The sequence below is a fragment of the Apium graveolens genome, chromosome 1 (genome assembly GCF_009905375.1).
Source record: "Apium graveolens cultivar Ventura chromosome 1, ASM990537v1, whole genome shotgun sequence".
NCBI lineage: Eukaryota > Viridiplantae > Streptophyta > Magnoliopsida > Apiales > Apiaceae > Apium > Apium graveolens.
In genome coordinates, this window is record NC_133647.1 from 185,363,647 (window position 1) to 185,372,745 (window position 9,099).

Sequence of the window (9,099 nt, forward strand, 5' to 3'; positions counted from 1 at the left end):
CAAGCCTGGCATAATTCAATGGGTACAGAATTCAATCCAGTTTGGGGGTTCTCCAACGGAAGATCCCAATACACATATTAGGGATTTCATAGAGATCTGCGACACCTTCTGGTTCAATGGTGTTTCTGAAGATGCTGTGAAGATGAGACTGTTCCCATTCTCTCCGAGGGACAAGGCTAAGAGCTGGTTACACTCTCTACCAGCTGGTTCGATTACTACTTGGGAGGATCTTGCTCAGAAATTCCTTACTAAATTCTTCCCTATGGCGAAGACAGCTTCAATCAGAAATGCTATTACTCAATTTGCGCAGCAAACGGGAGAATCGCTAAGTGAAGCTTGGGAGCGCTACAAGGAGATGCTTAGGAAGTGTCCTCATCATGGAATTCCTGATTGGATGATCATCACTTGTTTTTACAATGGGTTGGGAGCACAGTCCAGACCCATGTTCAATGCAGCATCAGGCGGAGCATTATGGGCAAAGAGCTATAAGGAAGCTTATGATCTAATTAAACTGATGGCTGCTAATGAATATCAGTATCCGACCCAGAGATATCCACAGGGCAAGGTAGCAGGAGTTCTTGAAGTGGATACAGCTACGGCTATCACTGCTCAACTAAAGGCGTTGTCTATGAAGATCGATTCTCTGGCTAACTATGGTGTTAAGCAGATAATTAGTGTTTGTGAGCTGTGTGCAGGTCCGCATGCGACAGAACAATGCGCTATATCTAGCGACTCAGCTCAGTTTGTGAGCAACTTTCAGAGATCGCAGCAACCAGTTCAAGACACTTATCATCCTGACAATTGGAATCATCCTAACTTCAGCTGGAGCAACAATCAGAATGCGATGCAACAGCCATTCCAGCAGTTTGCAAATAAGCTATTTAACCCTCCTGGTTTTCAGCAACAATTTACACCAAGACAACAACTCCAACTTCAACAACAAACTAATGACGCAGGTCTATCTTCGAATGAAAAATATGAATTGGAGGAGTTGAGGCTTATGTACAAAAACCAGGCTCTTATATGCCAAAGCCAGGTTGTTTCTATCCAGAATCTGGAGAACCAAATAGGGCAAATTACTAATGCCTTATTGAATCGACCACCAGGAACGCTTCCTAGTGATACAGAAACAAATCCAGGCAAGAGGGAAGTTGAAGAACATGTGAACGCCATCACCTTAAGGTCTGGAAAGGTCACAAGCCCCCAAGTTCAGCAAGACGAAGAGCCAGAAAAATCTCAAGATTCAGAAAATGCAGTTGTGGCTGAAGAAGATGTGCAGAAGGAAGTAGAGGTGGAACCAAGGAAGACTACTGTGGAACACACTCCTCCTGAGGGTAATACAGGGGAGAAACAGATTTATCCTCCACCTCCTTTTCCTAAAAGGCTGCAGAAGAAAAAGCTGGATAAGCAGTTTGAGAAGTTTCTGGAGGTGTTCAAGAAACTTCATATCAACATACCTTTCGTTGAAGCTCTTGAACAGATGCCTAGCTATGCGAGGTTTATGAAAGGTATTCTCTCTCGGAAAGTGAAGCTCGATGACTTAGAGACTGTTGCTCTAACGGAGGAATGCAGTGTTGTGCTGCAACAGAAGTTGCCTCCGAAGCTTAAAGATCCTGGAAGCTTCACTATTCCTTGCACCATCGGAAACTTGTCGTTCGACAAGTGTTTATGTGATTTAGGAGCTAGCATCAATCTGATGCCCTTATCTATCTTCAAGAACCTTGGTCTGCCTGAGCCGAAACCAACATACATGTCATTGCAACTAGCTGACCGTTCCATCGCTTATCCACGAGGTATAGTGGAGGATGTCTTGGTCAAGGTGGATAAACTCTTCTTCCCTGCTGACTTTGTAATTCTTGATTTCGAGGAAGACAAGAAGATTCCCATCATCTTGGGAAGACCATTCTTGACTACAGGCCGAAATATGATCGATGTGCAAAAAGGAGAGCTTACGATGAAGGTTCACGATCAAAATGTCACTTTTAATGTGTTCAAGGAAATAAAGTTACCCACAACTAAAGAGGAGTGTTTTAAAGTAGAGCAACTGCAGGTTTTGAATGCACCTCCGTGGAAGAGGAAGTTGGATGTGCCATTCGATTCTCTTGGGTTAGCAGAGCTGAAAATTTCTCAGGAGCGTCTCGAGCCGTCTATTGAAGATGCTCCCACACTTGAGCTCAACCCACTACCAGATCACTTGAGTTATTCATTCTTAGGTGCACCCCCTGACAAGGGGTTGGGATATATCTTTGATGATGTAGAGGGTAGCCGAACGGATCCTCCAGTGCCTATAGATGGTTCTTCTCATGTGCAGCAGGTAGTTGATAGGACTGGTGTTGGTGATGAGCAGTACATGCGAGTAACTAGGCGTATGGAGGCCATGCACGACATTCACCGTCATTTTGCTGAAGATTTGACACACACTTTCGGTACTATTTTCCGAGCCACTAGTGGCGAGGTTGATTGGCCACCTGATCCTCCACCCAACGAGGGTGAATCTCCCGCTAATTAGGTATGCCAGAAATCCTTATTATTGCCTTCAATGAGGACATTGAAAATTTTAAGTTTGGGGGTGATAATGTAAGGATTAGTAGTGTGTGTCCATATAGATTCATATAGATTCATGTTGCATGTTTAGTTGTAGTTCATTCATATTTTTGTATGATTGTTCATTTAGGACATATTTGTTTGTTTTTATGTAATTTCATATAGTTGCATTTGCATGCATATTTAGCATGATCCCTTAAGATGAACTATGATATTTGATAAGTTGATGTTGATTTCAGTGTGGTGATGACGAATAGAGGGATGTTTAAGTCCTAATGAATTGATTTGCATGCCAGAAACAAATATTGTCACAAAGTCTTATAGGGTTGCTTTTGATCTAGATCATGATCATACTTGTTTGTTGTTGAGATTTAATCACTTGGTTATATTTAGAATTTGTGATATTCTCGTAGTAACGTAAAAATACTGATTCTTTTTATCTGGAGAAAAACTTGAATTTCATTGCTAGTTATTGTAAGGCTAGGTGTCAAATGGCTAGTAGTCGGCTCATATTTTTATGAGTAGTCTAGGGTTGAATGAGATGGAGCGAAACACACTCATTCAGAAATTGTCGAAAAAAAAGAAAAAAAAAAGAAAAAAGAGAAAAAAAAAGAAAGAAAAAAAGTATGTGTTTATGCATAATTCATCAAGAGTGAGCTCTTTAATACTCGAGTTATTAAGTTCTAGGGGACTTTGTGCCTAGTGACCTAAGGCTTTTATAGTCTGGGATCCGCTAACCTAACGCTCGCTACATGGGTATTATTGCATAAGTCTTTTGGGACCTCATTCATTGCATGGTCAAATAAGCATCTTTGCTATGTGTTCAATAATAGTGTGAATCCTTGTATAACTCTAGTAGAAAGGAGGTGTTGTGAGTCATAATGCGTTTATTGTCTATTCTGTTTATAAACTTTTGATTGTTTTAATGATAGATAAGTTAGGGTTATTGATCTAGTATCGAGAGTATATCCGTTAAGCATTCACACACGCACGTTTCTGGTTTGTGAGTTGGTTTGTGGGATTTATTCAAACTCTGTTTCAAGTTATTGCATTCTTAGAGGCATTGGCTTATTCATTTGGTTATGGTTATTCTGAGGGGATCGATTGCATTATCATTTAGTTGCATTCACGTAGTTGCATTCATGCATTAGGTTTGTTTTGTAGTTTTGAGTCTGTTTATGCTTGAGGACAAGCATCGATTCAAGTTTGGGGGTGTGATAAGTGGATTTTATATCCACTTGGAATGCTTTATTACAAGCTTAAATTGGTGTTTTGGACTCAAGTTGTTGGTATTTTGATGTGTTTTTGTGTTATTGTATTTCAGGTATCAGATAAATGAAGAAAAGTGCTTTTAAAGGAAATATGATGAAAAGTGATCAGAATTGGAAGCCAAGTCCATTGTCAAGTTGTAGATAATCTCAATAGCTTCGCGTGGGCAGTTGAATCGCCTAATTCTGAAGAGTAGAACTCAAGTTATGGTCAAAACAAGATTCATCAGAATATTTTTTCCAGTCAGTAGCTGAGCGCCCGCTCAGCAGAGCAGAGCGCCCGCTCAGAGAGCTGAGCGCCCGCTCAGGAGAGCTGAGCGGCCGCTCAGGGCGCGGTTGGTCGCTGATTTCGCTGAAAAAGTCTTTTTGAGTAGAATTTGACGATTTTAAGGGTCCAGGTCCACTAGGGGCGTATATATACTTAAAAAAAAGGGTTTTCATCATCCGGGAAGATTGGGATACCAAGGAGAAGACCTAGAAGCACAGAATAACTCCGAAAAAGAAGATCTTGTTTTCAACTTGTGATTCTTTAAATTAGTTATAACTTTGGATGCTCGTTTTCGTTCTTGTTGAACCTAGATCTCGTTTATTCGTACTTTGATTATTATTCAGTTTATTAAGACCTTGTTTTATACCATGCTTTTATTGGAACCCATGGTGACGATGAGTTCGATTATGGGCTAATCGTTGTCATGGGATTCTAGCGGATTTACTTATGGATTTCAATAGTTAATTGTTTCGATATCTTGGTGTGTGGTGATTGATTGATATCCTAGTATTGGTTGTGCTTATTCGTCTTATGTGCGTAGCTAACATATAAGATAGCGTGTTAATCTCTATTGAAGCGACAGTGAATATAGAGGTTTAGAACTTGCCATGCTAGCATAGGTTCATGTATTTATTATGCATGATTCGTAGGTAACTCTAACCGTTTTACTTTCCCTATGTAATCAAGATAGATAACTTGTGTTTAAACCATTATGTTGTCAAATTCTATAGACATATAGGGTCTCAATATAATTGGTGCCTATTCAGCTTCTATCTCTTTTGTGGATGTCTGGTAGAATGGTACTCGTGCAACGAAAGTTAGCGTTTATCAGTTTCGTGTTATCTGATTAGTGTCAGCACCATCACATGCTAAGGTTAAGAACAATAAGGCTATTGAATGAAGTATTTAATGAAGTTAGGATCCCATGTTTGTCATATATAGTAATTCAACTTCAATTCTCTTAGTTAATGTTATTTAGTATAATCTCTTAGTTTAATAAAAACCCAATTTGTTATTTGTCTTAGCATTGAGCGATAACCATACATTGTTGCATAGGTGCATAAATTGAACTTAACCTAAACCAGTCTCTGTGGGTACGAATCTGATTTATATCTTATACTACTTGTGAACGCGTATACTTGCGTGAATATTAGCGCGTGTTTTCGCCCTGACAATATTCAAAATAATATTCATTAAATAGAATAAACAGAGTCGTAAGTCCTCGAATGAATATTCAATATAATATTCATTTAAATAAAATAAACGGAGTCATAAGTCCTCGAATGAATATTCAAAGTAATATTCATTTAATAAAATAAAGTTATCGAATAAACCTTATTCGATTAATAGTTTTGCAAACTATATATATAATATACTCGGGAACATCGCCTCCCGATTTAGAAAATGTTCACCTTTAGGTCCCCTATACTAAGGGTATACGCAACTACTGCTTATCTCTAGCATAGGTATTATGCAACTATAAGCATTGGAATCAACAGATAGATATCAAGATTACGAAACAGACATGCATATATTCCATATCAGCATGCTCCAATATATCGCAAGATTTGCTAATTAACCATCATGCATCTATCACAAGATAATGCATATACATATATACATCACAACAACAGTATAATGGGTAGAAAACTTGTCTGAGTGCTCCCGGATAGACTTAAGCTTAGAGTGGGTCCGATAACCTATGAAAAATAACATAAGTCGGAATTAAATCCCGGTCTCTTAAGAAACTAGAATTTAACCAATTGAACCCTAACGTTCGCTTATGGTCACTTCTACGCTTAACGAATCACATAAGTCATTCGAGTACCCTCGGCTCCACCATTTTTAATAAATTAACCATTAAGAGTTTTAAGGAGATTCTTTTGCGAGTACCCTACCAACTGTCTAACCCACTTTACGTAATTGTTTCATAATCTAATTAGTCATTTAAGGGCCTTAACCAATGTTTCAAAGTAAGGCGAGGGGTAATGGTTCGTTCGCGAAACGCCGTTACTTAAAACGGTCGTTTCTCCTAAACCGTACATCGGATTCAAGCGAACCACATATCAAAACGAAGCTCGTAACATGAGATATCTAATCATGGCAATGGTAAAAACCTAACAGTGAGTTCACGGGTCCTGATGTTAAGAACAAAAACATTCTAAAGTAAATCGGGCTTTACGACGGATATGTTTACGCGATTACCAAAGTTTAAACTACTCCAATCAACAACAAATCAACCACAAATCAACCCATAACCACCAATACCACCAAACTTCATCCAAACCTTACTAACTCAGTCCATAACCTCATGATTTTTCCAACTTATTCAATCTCAAACAAGAGCTACTAACTATACTTAAGGTTCATTAACCAACAACCAAGATTTATAACCCAAAATCATTATAATTCCAACCAAACTCTAAACATACAGGAATCAAGCTCTTATGAACTATAACAAACAAAACCAAACCTAATACTCAAAGTAAAGTTAGGGTTTGGAGGGGTTATACCTTCCTTGGAGAGTGGAGAATCACTTAGGAAGCCTTAAATAACCACTATCTCTACTAAGCTTGGATCTTGAAGAAAACATAAGAAAACACAAAGTTAGTTTCTTGAAAACACTATTCACCAAGAACTTTGATGAATTGATTAGCTATGTTAAACATGGAATCTTGAGCTTAAACTTATGGCTCATCTAAGTTATGAATTATGGAAGCTAAAGAAACAAACCTCTTGATTTTTGAAGGTGTGTAGCTTAAGTTTTGAAAATTTTCCTTTGCTTTTCATGGAAAAGCCGAGAGCAAGAATGAGGGGGGAGAAGAAATGCTTCTTGTTTGGTTGCATAGGTATTTGTGTGATGATTTGCTTTTTAATTAGGTTGTTACCATGGTAAAAATTGTGTGGCTCACAATCATCCAACAATTCCTTCCCTTTTGGTCATGCTTATGTCATCCTCCTATGTCATCCTCCCACACTTGTCCTCTTCTTGTTGGTGAGATGACATCATCCTCCACTAACTCTTTGATTAACTCCTAATCACTTGGCTAATGATCGCTGATCTGTTATACGGTTCGCTTAACTTTCGTTCTCTTTTATCGTTTGAGGGATCATACCCGGGATCTTATTACTTGGGTTCCCTTAACCTTTCTCAATACATTATATTTCTTTTATGATCCCCTCTTATACTACTTGAATTTAAATCATTTTTATCCTGTTACCTTATACTCAATTTTTTCGATATCTGGTGGATTTTCAGGAAAAATCAAAGTGTTCGAATTCGGATTCTGACGATCTTTACATACACTTATATACCATATAGAGTACTAATAAGATCTCAGAATGATAAAAAAAAAACCTCTACAAAGTGTGGCATGAAAAGTTTTCTTATTCAGCATAATCAGCAAAAACACTATTCATAAGGGTTTCAAAAATTCTAAAAATTGGGGTTATTACAGTCTCCCCTCCTTATAAGGATTCCGTCCCGGAATCAGATAAAAATGAATAGGGATACTTTCTTAGCATTACACTTTCTAACTCTCAAGTAAATTTTCTCACATTGTGGTTCTACCACCAACTTTGACTAGCTTGATAATCCCTTCTCCTAAGCACTTGTCCCTTTTTGATTTATAACCCTTCCTGGTTGCTCCATATAGGTTACGTCTGGTTGCAGGTCTATGCGCGCATATGCCCCTATTTGTCTGGCATCCGAATTACACTTCCTTAACATTGATACGTGGAACACGTTATGAATTTGCTACATGTTCGGGGGTAGGGCTAGCTCATATGCTAACTTCCCAATACGTCTTAATATATCCAAGGGTCCAACAATTCGTGGGCTTAGCTTTCTTTTCTTTCCGAACCACATCCATCTTTTCCAAGGGAATACCTATAACAGCACTAGGTCCCCTACTTCCTATTCTTTGTCCTTTCATGTCAAATCAGCATACTTCTTATGTCCATCTTGGGCTACTACCAGCCCTCCTCTAATTTGATCTATTATATCCTTGGTCCTTTGGACTACTGCGGGTCCGAGTATCTTGCGCTCTACAATCTTCATCCTAACATAAGGGTGATCGACATTGTCTTCCCTCAAGGATCTCATAAGGCGATATCCCGATACTGACATATGATCTATTGTCGTAAGAAAACTCAATCCGTGCTAAGTGACCATTCCAAATTCTTTCAAGTCTATTGCACAGACTCTCATCATAGCTTCTAGCATTATAGGTTTTGCTTCTCAATACCCATTCTTTTCCAGTTCGTAGTCATTACTATCTTCCGTACATAATACTATACTAGTTATACTTCTGCTCGTTAGCATTCTATAACCTTTTAATAATTGCATCAACCTTAGTATCACGAACGCGTTAGATTCAGAATACCACCGCACTGATACTACTTCCTTTCTAGCAGCTTCCATCTTCGAAAGCTTGATCCATCGTATAGAAGTAAAAGAATTTATTGAGAGATCACTATGATCATGAACACTTGTTCTATTGCATAGTTAGTACAGAAGGTGGCCAGCCTTTAGTACTTGACAAGCAATTAAACAACATGTGGTATCCTACTAGGCTTCTATCACACAGATAGATAGTCATTCGGCAATACCTCCCCTTCTGGAAGGGTTGTTCTTCTCAGCTTATACAAAATGAACATGAGAGAAAACAATGAATTGAAGAGGATTGTATATGAAAAGATTACTGCCACAAAATATCTGGCTTGGAATCTACCTCTAAACTATAGAGGTTTGTCATAGGAGAACAAAACATATGTGTATATATATCCACATCAAGTATTATAGCATCGTAATTCATGTTCCTGAATCTTTCACTATTCCATCCATCATTCTATGGACCCATGCTCTTGTTCGAGCTAATAAACAATCATCGTTGAAATTCCCTCGACAGCAAACATCGAATCTGGGATTTCATTGTAGACATCATCGTTACTAGAATTCTATGCTTGTACTGCAACCTTCCTCATATAGTAATAGGACTCTCTATTCATAAGAAGGAA

The 9,099-nt window shown here is 38.4% G+C and overlaps 1 non-coding gene across 1 annotated transcript; it reads right to left on the minus strand.

The window, feature by feature from the left end:
* Positions 1-279: 279 nt before the first annotated feature.
* On the minus strand, positions 280-384 carry LOC141680888 (small nucleolar RNA R71). The gene has a single exon (XR_012558441.1). It is a non-coding gene; the product is annotated as a small nucleolar RNA R71 (small nucleolar RNA).
* Positions 385-9,099: the final 8,715 nt, after the last annotated feature.